We start from the raw sequence: 14,402 nt of genomic DNA, 5'->3' as shown, positions 1-14,402 counted from the left end.
TCATCATGAAGCTGCTCCTCTTTAATGTGGGAGGGGGCCTGTAGCTCCTTCTGTCCCACACTGGTGTGCCACTCCTCTTCATGACTCCCCGCTGACACCCGCTGGACGTCTGCAGAACAAATGAGGTGTTACTGTATTGAAGTTTGCAGTATTCAAACTATTGACATGTGAGCTAGGCCAAATAGACAGTGATGGGCAAGCTACCTGGACAATGTAGTAAGCTAAGCTACAAGTTACTCTCAATTAAATGGAGCTAAGCTATCCTCAGAGAATTGTAGCACGCTACACTACAAGCTACACTGCAAAAGTAGCTTGCCACATCAAAGCTACATTTAACAGCATTTATATACAGTATATATATATATATATATATATATATATATATATATATATATAGGCCCACATGTATAATATCAATGTTTATGTTGTCCATGGAAAGAAGTTAGTAAGAAGCAAAAGAAAAACAACCAACCATGGATGACAAAAGGACTGAAAAATGCTTGTCACAAAAAAAAGACATTATATGGAATATTAATAACACAGACATCTATAGAGGCAGAAAATAAGTATAATAAATATAAAAACAAGCTAATTGGTATACTAGGAACATGTAAGAAGGAATACTACAGACAATTATTAAAGAAGAACAGAAACAACATGAGAGCAACATGGGGCATCCTAAATAGCATCATTAAAAATGCTGCTAAGAAAGATTACCCCCAGTACTTTCTACATGGAAATACAAAAAATGACAATATGAACCAAATAGTTGAACGTTTTAATGATTACTTTGTTAATATCGGAAAACATGTGGAACAAAGATTTCCAAATGCAGATGATGGATCAGTTGAGGACTTGAGTGAGCTCATAGACAGAAATCCCAATTCCATGTTTCTTAAGAACGTGACAAAAGAAGAAATAATCAAAATTGTAAAACATTGTAAATCCAAGACCTCAACCGACTGTCATGGAATAGATATGGTAACCATAAAAAAGGTTCTAGAAGACATTTCAGAACCTCTGACATATATCAGCAACGTATCATTTCTAACCCGCAAATTCCCTGACAAAATGAAAATTGCGAAAGTCGTACCAATTTCTAAGAATGGAGACATACACCAGTTTACTAACTACACATCAGAATTCACAGCAAATATGTCAACATGGATAGCATTAATCCAAATAACAGAGGAAATGAGCAATGCAATAGATGGTAAAGAATGTGCGGTCGCAGTATTCATGGACTTAACTAAAGCATTTGACACAATTAATCATGATATTTTTATAACAGAACTAGAAGGATATGGCATCAGAGGTTTGGTCTTGAACTGGATAAGAAGTTATTTAACCAACAGGAAGCAAAATGTGAAGATGGGTGAAAATATGTCAACACAGCTAGATATATCTTGTGGTGTACCCCAGGGATCAATACTGGGACCAAGATTGTTTCATCTTTATATAAACCACATTTGTAAAGTTACAAAGGACTTAAAGTTAGTTTTATTTGCAGACGACACAACTGCTTTCTGTTCAGGAGAGAACACACAGAAGATAATACAAATAATAACAGAAGAAATGAACACATTAAAAAGATGCTTTGACAAAAACAGACTCTTTGAGTCTCAGTAAAAGTAAAATAATGCTATTTGGTAACAGTAGAAAAGAGCGTCATACACGAATACACATAGACGGAGTAGACATTGAAAGGGTAAAAGAAACAAGATTTCTGGGAGTATTAAAGGCCTACTGAAAGCCACTACTACCGACCACGCAGTCTGATAGTTTATATATCAATGATGAAATCTTAACGTTGCAACACATGCCAATACGGCCGGGTTAACTTATAAAGTGCAATTTTAAATTTCCCGCAAAATATTCTGCTGAAAACGTCTCGTTATGATGACGTTTGCGCGTGACGTCACGGATTGTGCGGAAATATTGGGACAGCATTGTGACCAGCTATTAAGTCGTCTGTTTCATCGCAAAATTCCACAGCATTCTGGACATCTGTGTTGGTGAATCTTTTGCAATTTGTTTAATGAACAATGGAGACAGCAAAGAAGAAAGCTGTAGGTGGGAAGCGGTGTATTAGCGGCTGGCTGCAGCAACACAACCAGGAGGACTTTGAGTTGGATAGCAGTCGCGCTACCGTGACTACAGCTTTGGCTTCCAAACATTTGATCGCTTGCTCGTACGTGCGTGCCGCTATGTGCATGTCACGTACGTAACTTTGGGGAAATATATGTGCTGTATAAACTTTGGGGAGGTGAACGGTACTTTGGGCTGTGGGATTGAGTGTGTTGTGCGGGTGTTTGAGTTATATTGACGGTTATATGGACCGGAGGGGGAGGTATTTGTTATGCGGGATTAATTTGTGGCATATTAAATATAAGCCTGGTTGTGTTGTGGCTAGTAGAGTATATATATGTCTTGTGTTTATTTACTGTTTTAGTCATTCCCAGCTGAATATCAGGTCCCACCCGCCTCTCACAGCATCTTCCCTATCTGAATCGCTCCCACTGCCCTCTAGTCCTTCACTCTCACTTTCCTCATCCACAAATCTTTCATCCTGGCTCAAATTAATGGGGAAATCGTCGCTTTCTCGGTCCGAATCGCTCTCGCTGCTGGTGGCCATGATTGTAAACAATGTGCAGATGTGAGGAGACTTTCAACCTGTGACGTCACGCTACTTCCGGTACAGGCAAGGCTTTTTTATCAGCGACCAATAGTTGCGAAATTTATCGTCGATGTTCTCTACTAAATCCTTTCAGCAAAAATATGGCAATATCGCAAAATGATCAAGTATGACACATAGAATGGACCTGCTATCCCCGTTTAAATAAGAAAATCTCATTTCAGTAGGCCTTTAATAGATGATAAAATGAACTGGAAATCTCATATACAAAATATACAACTTAAGGTGACAAAAAACATTTCAATAATGAATAAAGCAAAATATGTCCTGGGCCAAAAATGACTTCATATTCTCTACTGCTCACTAGTGTTACATATCTGACTTATTGTGTAGAAATATGGGAAATAACTACAAATGTGCGCTACATTTACTAACCGTGTTACAAAAAAGATCAATTAGACTGATACATAATGTTGGATATAGAGAACATACAAGCACTTTATTTATTGAGTCAAAAATATTAAAGTTCGGTGATTTGGTAAAATTGCAAACAGATAAAATGATGTACAAAGCAAACTATAACCTGCTACCAAAGAATGTACAACAATTCCTCTCAACTAAAGAGGATACATATAATCTTGGAGGAAAATTTAAATTTAAACATTTGTATGCACGTTCAACACTTACAACCTTTAGCATATCTGTATTGTACTATTGTCCTAATATGATCCACTTTAAGAGGTTGTTCAAATGAATAGTGCTTACAAAGTACAAAGAAAAAGAATTATGAGAAATACTTTCAACCTTATTGAAAATAAGATATTCTTCATCTCAGTAGGTTAAAAATGACTGACTTAATTAATGATATATTACAGAACTGTTGTATTACTCATTCACAGATGTCATTTTTCTATAAAAAGGTCAGTAAATGATGTATATATTTGTAAACGCTCTGAAGTGGGAAAGGGGTAGGATTAAATAAGCTCTGCTTCTTCCTACTCCTTTTCGGACATGATGTAAAGTGAAATGATATGAAAGTGTGTGATGTAATTTGCTGTAAGTGTGTTCTTGTTCCAAATCAACTAAAGAAAGAAAGAAAGAATGTAACTGAGAGTGTACAAATGGACCCAGTGAGGGTCCATTGCTGTTAACTATCTGTCATTTAGATGGGGACACCTTACAACTACCTCTAGGGCTCCCCGCACTCCACTGTATGCATTCATGTATTTCTTCTTGTATTTCTACCCTTCTTGAGACATGAAGAAGGAAAAGTATCTTCCATATGAGGTGTGAACAAGTGATGACATAAATCATGGTCCCAATAACATTGCATATATGATAAAACAAGACGGCAGCTAAAGAAGGACTAAAGAAGGACTTCCCTATTCATCCCCCTCTGGTCAACATATGAAATAAGTGTGTAAGAAATTGAAATGTGCCTCCTTTGGCCAAAATGTATAAAATAAATATGTATATAGAGACATACAGTAATAACTTGAAGTAAATAATGAAGGTTAAAAAACAATGACAAACAAAACATTTAAAGGGAACATTATCACCAGACCTATGTAAGCGTCAATATATACCTTGATGTTGCAGAAAAAAGACCATATATTGTTTTAACCGATTTCCGAACTCTAAATGGGTGAATTTTGGCGAATTAAACGCCTTTCTATTATTCGCTCTCGGAGCGATGACGTCACAACGTGACGTCACATCGGGAAGCAATCCGCCATTTTCTCAAACACATTACAAACACCGAGTCAAATCAGCTCTGTTATTTTCCGTTTTTTCGACTGTTTTCCGTACCTTGGAGATGTAACGCTTACATGGGCTAGGCGGGTTAAGAGTGTAAACCGTATGACAGAAGATGGTTCGTCTAGGAGCCTGAGGTATGAAAGATGACGACAACTAGTTATCTTGGTTTCGACTGCTTAAAATCTATTGACACAAGAATATAAATGACACAGATGACAATAGGAAAAATAAATAAATAAATTAAAAAAATGCCCAAAACAAAAATACAAGATGCAGTCCTGCTGCCTTCGTGGAACCAGTTCACAGTTCAGTTCAAAAGGTATGCAAACGTTTTTGCGTCAGTCCAAAAGTTCAGTTCAAAAACAAAAGTAATCCAAAAGGTTCGCCGCAGAGGAGAAAAAAATGCTTGTCCTACCGCGTAGGTGTTTAGCTCGCCATTTGTTGAGTTGAGTTTGAAGGTGGATAGGAAGCTCAGGTTGTTTGGGTCAACGGGTATTCCTTCCCGTAAAAAAAACATGACCGAAAAGTCCAAAAAAAACAAAGTGAGTAACCTAGTTACCTCTTCACTAGCAAAGTACATTATATATGTACTTGAAAGCATAATGTAAGCATTCAATTGTCCGGAATGACTAATTTGTTCTACTAATAAACCAATTGATATGACATAATTAACCATGTTGATTAATATACAATCATGAGTCCAATTAAAATGAACATTCATAAAACATTTCTAATAATACAGATCATGATTGTTTATCTAAAGTGATAAAACTCAATCATGGATCAATTGCAAATTCAATTACAAATTAATTTACAAGTGCACTTATATAACCTAGTTTCATAATAATACTCATTATTAGAAAGTCAATGTATCATAATTCGTATTCAAGTACTTATCCAAACATTCAAAATTGATAAACAATCAAGCAAAGTTAAATTAAAGTGTTGCGCAACAACCTAAATACACGCACCTGCGTTCCATCTGATTCACATCCACTAAGTGGCAAAAGCGTATTAGCAGTTTAAAGCCCTTTGCCACTTTGCTAGACTAAACTGTTGCCTATAAATCGGCTGGATGATCAGAAGAAAATAAAACATAATTACCTGAGTAATCGAGGCAAAACAACATACCATGCACGCCCCGATAATCGAACATGCCGGCTCTATGGAAGAATGGCAACGGTATTAGCGCCTATGCTAAAACAAATGCTAACATAACATTGGCGACATGGCACATGATTGTGAGTAGTGATGGGTCCGGCAACACCGATGCATCGGCGCATGCGTCGAGCTCATAGAGCGAAACCCTGTGTCGGTGCGCGTACCGCTTTTAGAAAGTCACGTGACCGATCATGAGCTGTTTTGGTCACGTGACCGATACGCAAACTGTGTCGCACTGACGCCTCCTCTGTGCCCTGTGAGCGGCTCTTTTCTACAGCCGGAGAAATAATAACTAAAAAGAGAAAGCGTCTAAAATTGAATACGTTGGAAAAACTGTTTTTAAAAAAAATAAAAATGTGTAAAAAAAAAATAATAATAATTTCCAGGTCCACAAGCATCCTCATCCACAACACGTTCTCTTAGATTTCCATGTTATGATACATGTTCACATTATTTATTGACTGTATCTAAAAAAGACAAAAAATATATTTTTATTTAAATGAAGTTATGAAATAATCCTAAATGAAATACAATGACTTGGTTTATATTATTGTATATACTAGGTCAGTGGTTCTCAACCTTTTTTCAGCAATGTACCCCCTGTGATTTTTTTTTTAATTCAAGTACCCCCTAATCAGAGCAAAGCATTTTTGGTTGAAAAAAAAAAGACAAAGAAGTAAAATACAGCACTATGTCATCAGTTTCTGATTTATTAAATTGTATAACAGTGCAAAATATTGCTCATTTGTAGTGGTCTTTCTTGAACTATTTGGAAAAAAAGATATACAAATAACTAAAAACTTGTTGAAAAATAAACAAGTGATTCAATTATAAATAAAGATTTCTACACATAGAAGTAATCATCAACTTAAAGTGCCCTCTTTGGGGATTGTATTAGAGATCCATCTGGATTCATCAACTTCATTCTAAACATTTCTTCACACAAAAAAAAAATCTTTAACATCAATATTTATGGAACATGTCCACAAAAAATCTAGCTGTCAACACTGAATATTGCATTGTTGCATTTCTTTTCACAGTTCTTTTTGACAGACATTTTAGTGACAAACCTGAGCTTGTGCTTCACTGAGTTTATGACCTTACATTCATATTTTGTTGAAGTATTATTCAATAAATATATTTATAAAGGATTTTTGAATTTTTGCTATTTTTAGAATATTTTAAAAAAATCTCACGTACCCCTTGGCATACCTTCAAGTACCCCCAGGGGTACGCGTACCCCCATTTGAGAACCACTGTACTAGGTCATAAAATCAATGTCAGTTGAGTCGGTCCATAGGTTGCCTGTAGGGATTTTTAATGTCCAGCAGATGTCAGTATTTAGTGACACAGTATCGACACAGTATCAATACAGTTTTGCAATGTGTCGAAACGCTTCATGACGCCTCATGAACCCATCACTAATTGTGAGTGTGGAATTCCGTTGATTATGGCATGGCAAAAGACTCACCTAATTAAGAAGTTTGCAAAGTGTGAGAATGAGAAGATTTTGGGAGTTTCTTCTCAAGCGCGTCTCATAGCACCGCAGCCACAGCAGACGGGAGGGGGTGGTGAAGTGCACAGCACTTCCTTAAAAGGAAGTAAGCGGCAGGAAGTAACCCTCCACAATAAAAGTATTTGCACTGTATGCATGTTTTCAATGGGTATTTTAAATATGGGTTACAGAGACATCATGCCTCGTCGGTGTATTGTCGGAGGGTGTAACAACACGAACAGGGACGGATTCAAGTTGCACCAGTGGCCCAAAGATGCAAAAGTGGCAAGAAATTGGACGTTTGTTCCGCACACTTTACCGACGAAAGCTATGCTACGACAGAGATGGCAAGAATGTGTGGATATCCTGCGACACTCAAAGCAGATGCATTTCCAACCATAAAGTCAAAGAAATCTGCCGCCAGACCCCCATTGAATCTGCCGGAGTGTGTGAGAAATTCAGGGACAAAGGCCTTCGGTAGCACGGCAAGCAATGGCGGCAGTTTGTTCCCGCAGACGAGCGAGCTAAACCCCCTGGATGTCTTGGCTCACACCATCCCTTATGCCACCGAAGATGATCAAGAGAAGAATATCGACCCTAGCTTCCCTGGCCTGCTGACATCAACTCCAAAACTGGACAGATCAACTTTCAGGAAAAGAGCGCGGATGAGGGTATGTCTACAGAATATATTAATTGATGAAAATTGGGCTGTCTGCACTCTCAAAGTGCATGTTGTTGCCAAATGTATTTCATATGCTGTAAACCTAGTTCATAGTTGTTAGTTTCCTTTAATGCCAAACAAACACATACCAATCGTTGGTCAGAAGGCGATCGCCGAATTCGTCCTCGCTTTCTCCCGTGTCGCTGGCTGTCGTGTCGTTTTCGTCGGTTTCGCTTGCATACGGTTCAAACCGATATGGCTCAATATCTTTAGTTTCTTCTTCAATTTCGTTTTCGCTACCTGCCTCCACACTACAACCCATCCATCCATCCATCCATTTCCTACCGCTTATTCCCTTTTGGGGTCGCGGGGGGCGCTGGAGCCTATCTCAGCTACAATACAACCATCCGTTTCAATACATGCGTAATATGTTGAATCGCTTAAGCCGCTGAAATCCGAGTCTGAATCCGAGCTAATGTCGCTATAGCTTGCTGTTCTATGCGCCATGTTTGTTTGAGTTGGCATCACTATGTGACGTCACAGGAAAATGGACGGGTGTATATAACGATGGTTAAAATCAGGCACTTTGAAGCTTTTTTTAGGGATATTGCGTGATGGGTAAAATAAAAATAAAAAATTGGAAAAATAAAATAGGCCGCTGGGAACTGATTTTTAAAGGTTTTAACCCTTCTGAAATTGTGATAATGTTCCCCTTTAAAACAAAACGTATTAAATGTAACTAAAAGCTTCCCTTTTTTATATTTGCACAGTATGTATATATTAATGTTGTAAATACACATCTTTATATATCTAGAAAATGTGGTCCTAAAGAGGTAGGCACTGTCACATCTAATAGAGAGCCAAATACTAGAGTCTGTGAACATTGCTCCAAAGTCAAGATGTGTTGTTGATTTAATGTGCATACAAAAGTGAACATTGACAGGTGCAAAGGCAGCAATATATGATAAAACAAGACGGCAGCTAAAGAAGGACTTCCCTATTCATCCCCAAAAAACCTGCCAGGTGAGCAGCTGATTTGACCACTTCTGGTGCTGACGTAAGACAACCTGCGTCCCATATGTTTATTTTAATGAAATAAGTTTATTTCCATCATATAATCAACCATCAACCATTCTGTGTGACCAGTTTAACAGTACAGATGATACATATTTAACAATCATACACATTTACACACAAAAAGAAAAGAAAAAGAATGACGGAAAAAGGAATAGGCTGAAGCCAAAGCTTATATTTGGGGGGATTACCCCCAATACTTCTTAGACGGAAACACAAATAATGACAATATGAAGGAAGTAGTTGAAAGCTTCAATAATTACTTTGTAAATATTGGACCAAAATTGGAGGAAAGGATTCCAGACCCAGTTTCAATTGAGGACTATAATGATACCATAGAGCCAAATCCCAACTCCATGTTCCTCAGTAATGTGACACAGGAGGAAATAGTTATAATCCTGTAATCTAAGACTTCAACTGATTGTAATGGAATTGATATGGAAACCATAAAAAAGGTTCTAGAAGAAATCTCGGGACCATTCATGTATATTAGTAACCTATCATTTCAAATACCCAAACTAAATGAAAATAGCTAAAGTTGCACCAATTTATAAGACTGGAGACAAACACCAATTTACAAATTATAGACCTGTTTCTTTACTTCCACAGTTTTCTAAAATCATTGAAAAAGTGTCCAATAACAGATTAGAGAGTTTCATAAACAAACATAGAATACTAGAAGAGAACCAATATGGATACACAGCTAATATTTCAACTTTGATGGCTTTAATTGAAATGACAGAAGAAATGAGCAATGCAATAGATAGTAAAAAATGTTCAGCAGCAGTGTTGTTGGATCGAACTAAAGCATTTGACACAATTAATCACAATATTTTCATCAAAAAACTAGAAAGATATGGCATCAGAGGGTTGGTCTTAAACTGGATAAGAAGTTATTTAACCAACAGGAAACAATACGTGAAGCTAGGCCAACACACTTCTACAACACTAAATATATCCTGTGGTGTACCTCAGGGATCAATACTAGGACCTCAATTATTCAATCTCTATATAGATGACATTTGTAAAGTTACAAAATATTTAAAGTTAGTATTAATTGCAGATGATACAACAGTGTTTTGTTCAGGAGAGAACACACAGAAGATAATACAAATAATAACAAAATAAATGAACAAATTAAAAGGATGGTTTGACAAAAACAGATTATCTTTGAATCTCAGTAGAAGTAAAATAATGCTATTTGGTAACAGGAGAAAAGAAAGTCAAACACAAATGGACGGAATAGAAATTGAAAGAGTAAATGAAACCAAATTTCTAGATATAATAATTGATGATAAATTGAACTAGAAATCTCATGTAAAAAATATACAACATAAAGTAGCAAGAAACACGTGAATAAATTTGCATGAATAAAGCAAAACATGTTGTAGACCAAAAATGACTTCATATTCTCTACTGCTCACTAGTGTTACATATCTGACTTATTGTGTAGAAATATGGGAAATAACTACAAAAGTACACTTCATTCATTAACTGTGTTACAAAAAAGATTAGTTATAATAATACATCATGTTGGATATAGAAGTTGTATGCATGCATGTGTGATGTATCATGTTGTATGCATGCATGTGTGATGTATCATGTTGTATGCACGCATGTGTGATGCATCATGTTGTATGCATGCATGTGTGATGTATCATGTTGTATGCATGCATGTGTGATGTATCATGTTGTATGCATGCATGTGTGATGTATCATGTTGTATGCATGCATGTGTGATGTATCATGTTGTATGCATGCATGTGTGATGTATCATGTTGTATGCATGCATGTGTGATGTATCATGTTGTATGCTTGCATGTTCCAAATGAACTCAACTCAACTCAACTAACACTTGGTGGACATTAAAGCCACAAAATGCGAATGGAGTATTGTTGGTGTATTTTGGATGGTTATAGAGGACCTCCCATTGGCTCCATTGCAAGTGGACTTTTATTTACATTTATGAGTTAGAATTAGGGCTGTGTGATATATGGAATATACTGGATATATCGTGGGTTTGTCTCTGTGCGATATAGAAAATGACTATATGGTGATATTGGAGTATACGTTCTCACACAGTTGCTTTTAGCTGCAGGCATTACACTACAGGCTCTTCTCACTCTTTCTTGTATCTCCTCACAAGAGACACAAAACAAGCGCACCTTCTTACAAACCCCGTTTCCATATGAGTTGGGAAATTGTGTTAGATATAAATATAAACGGAATACAATGAATTACAAATCCTTTTCAACCCATATTCAATTGAATGCACTACAAAGACAACATATTTGATGTTCAAACTCATAAACTTTTTTTTTTTTTTTGCAAATAATCAGTAACTTAGAAATTCATGGCTGCAACACGTGCCAAAGAAGTTGGGAAAGGGCATGTTCACCACTGTGTTACATGGCCTTTCCTTTTAACAACACTCAGTAAACGTTTGGGAACTGAGGAGACACATTTTTGAAGCTTCTCAGGTGGAATTCTTTCCCATTCTTGCTTGATGTACAGCTTAAGTTGTTCAACAGTCTTGGGTCTCCGTTGTGCTATTTTAGGCTTCATAATGCCCCACACATTTTCAATGGGAGACAGGTCTGGACTACAGGCAGGCCAGTCTAGTACCCGCACTATTTTACTATGAAGCCACGTTGATGTAACACGTGGCTTGGCATTGTTTTGCTGAAAAAAGCAGGGGCGTCCATGGTAACGTTGCTTGGATGGCAACATATGTTGCTCCAAAAGCTGTATGTACCTTTCAGCATTAATGGTGCCTTCACAGATGTGTAAGTTACCCATATCTTGGGCACTAATACACCCCCATACCATCACACATGCTGCCTTTTACACTTTGCGCCTATAACAATCCGGATGGTTCTTTTCCTCTTTGGTCCGGAGGACACGACGTCCACAGTTTCCAAAAACAATTTGAAATGTGGACTCGTCAGACCACAGAACACCTTTCCACTTTGTATCAGTCCATCTTAGATTAGCTCAGGCCCAGCGAAGCAGACGGCGTTTCTGGGTGTTGTTGATAAACGGTTTTCGTCTTGCATAGGAGAGTTTTAACTTGCACTTACAGATGTAGCGACCAACTATAGTTACTAACAGCGGGTTTCTGAAGTGTTCCTGAGCCCATGTGGTGATATCCTTTACACACTGATGTCGCTTGTTGATGCAGTACAGCCTGAGTGATCGAAGGTCACGGGCTTAGCTGCTTACATGCAGTGATTTCTCCAGATTCTCTGAACCCTTTGATGATATTACGGACCGTAGATGGTGAATTCCCTAAATTCCTTGCAATATTTGGTTGAGAAAGGTTTTTCTTAAACAGTTCAACAATTTGCTCAGACATTTGTTGACAAAGTGGTGACCCTCGCCCCATCCTTGTTTGTGAATGACTGAGCATTTCATGGAATCTACTTTTATACCCAATCATGGCACCCACCTGTTCCCAATTTGCCTGTTCACCTGTGTGATGTTCCAAATAAATGTTTGATGAGCATTCCTCAACTTTATCAGTGTTTATTGCCACCTTTCCCAACTTCTTTGTCACGTGTTGCTGGCATCAAATTCTAAAGTTAATGATTATTTGCAAAAAAAAAATGTTTATCAGTTTGAACATCAAATATGTTGACTTTGTAGCATATTCAACTGAATATGGGTTGAAAATGATTTGCAAATCATTGTATCCTGTTTATATTTACATCTAACACAATTTCCCAACTCATATGGAAACGGGGTTTGTATATGGTGTATCGTGACATGGCCTAAACATATCCACATAAATATGGTGTATTGTGACCAGTGTTGGGACTAACGCGTTACAAAGTACTTACTGTAACGCCGTTAGTTAAGGGGGTAACTAGTAATCTAACGCGTTATTTATTTTTATTCAGTAATTTAGTTACCGTTACTACATGATGCGTTACTGCGTTATTTTACGTTACTTTTGATGTAGTATCGGCTAGAAACAGAAGCGCTGCGGTGTCTTTCTTCTGAATCTTCCTCTGTCACAAGCCGGAGAGAAGAAAAGAGGCGCGGTCTATGTGTGTGTGGGGGGGTGGGGGGGTGGGGTGGTGGTTGGGGGGCGGGGAGGGGAGGTTTGATCCGCGGTTTGATATATGAAACAAAAAAAAAAAGTTGTTGGCACGTTCAGTCCACACACAGCGTGGTCATGGTGAGCGCAATAACGGAGGAGCTTGAACGCCCCCGCCATTGAATCGGTGTGTTTATAAGTGCAGATTCGGTTGTGCAAAACGAGGGTTTTAAACACATGCTGATAACGTGCTTGAACCACGTTACGACATCCCGTCGCGCACCCACTTCAGCAATAAGATTGTGCCAGATCTTTATGAGCAGGAGAAGAAAAAAGTTGTGGATGAACTATCCCGAGCATCAGCTGTTGCGCTCATGACAGACGGGTGGACGTCCAGCGGAACTATAAGCGCTCACTTCATCACAGCAGACTGGGAGATGAGAAGACACGCCCCCTCTATGAGAGTCACCTTGCGCAGGTGAGGAATGGAAGATAAAGATATCCCAGTCACATGTGATAATGCCAAAAATCAAATAATTACAGAGAATGAGGCAGGACTGGGACCACAGATAGGTGCTTTGCACATGTAGTAAATTTGGCATCACAGAAGGGAATCTCAGTCAATAGGATGGAGCGCCTCTTTGGGAGGATCAGGAAGGTTTCTTACTTCCACCCAAGCACAACAGCTGCTCATGTGCTTAAGACAAAGCAAGAAATGCTAAAGCTGCCTGCTCATACATGATGTCCCAACGAGGTGGAACTCCACTTATGATATGTTGAAGCAGCAGGCAGCTATATACTCTGCATTGACCCACAACACCCTGAAGACAAATGTCACCCTGTCTGATGATGATGTGAGAGTGGCAGATGAGGTCCTCTAGGTGCTTAAACCCCTCAAAAGTGTTCCATCTCTACTGAGCACTGAAACTTCACCATCTGTGTCAATGATCCTGCCACTGAAAACAAGGATTCTACAATCCATGGCTCCAAGTGTGGAAGACAGCAGCATCACTCCAGATGTCAGGCTTTATTTCACTACCTATGTTTCAAGGAAGATGATGTTTCTTCTTATGTTGCACTTAAACTTGTTTTTTATTAATGGTCATTGGTCCAAGTTTAAAGAAAGGAGGAATGCCTTTTTATGTTGCACTGTTTTTCATTAATTATGTTAAAAGGAAAATAAAAATGCATGTCAAGTTGATCAACAGATTGTATTATTCTCCAGTGCAATAACAGTACTGAAATGAAGGCAAAAAGGGCATTAATGGGAGCTTTAAAAAAAAAAGAAGAAAAAAAGAAGTAACTAAATAGTTACTTTTCACAGTAACGCATTACTTTTTGGTGTAAGTAACTGAGTTAGTAACTGAGTTACTTTTGAAATAAAGTAACTAATAACTGTAACTAGTTACTGGTTTTCAGTAACTAACCCAACACTGATTGTGACATGGACTAAACATATCCACATATATATGGTGTATCGTGACATGGCCTAAACATATCCACATATTAATGAAAAGCCATATCGCCCAGCCCTAGTTGGAATGTGATTTTTTTTTTTTAAATATATCCACCTTTGTGT

General features: G+C 37.9%; 2 protein-coding genes across 2 annotated transcripts in view; one reads left to right on the top strand and one right to left on the bottom strand.

Annotated features, from left to right (window-relative positions):
- Positions 1–14,402, top strand: part of LOC140680121 (uncharacterized) — a 1,112,395-nt gene that overhangs the window by 636,139 nt on the left and 461,854 nt on the right. The gene's annotated exons all lie outside the window — the stretch shown is intronic.
- Positions 1–14,402, bottom strand: part of LOC133570587 (uncharacterized) — a 353,516-nt gene that overhangs the window by 253,751 nt on the left and 85,363 nt on the right. The gene's annotated exons all lie outside the window — the stretch shown is intronic.

Source organism: Nerophis lumbriciformis, linkage group LG28 (assembly GCF_033978685.3).
Source record: "Nerophis lumbriciformis linkage group LG28, RoL_Nlum_v2.1, whole genome shotgun sequence".
NCBI classification, from domain to species: Eukaryota; Metazoa; Chordata; class Actinopteri; order Syngnathiformes; family Syngnathidae; genus Nerophis; species Nerophis lumbriciformis.
This window is presented reverse-complemented; position numbering and strand designations above follow the sequence as displayed.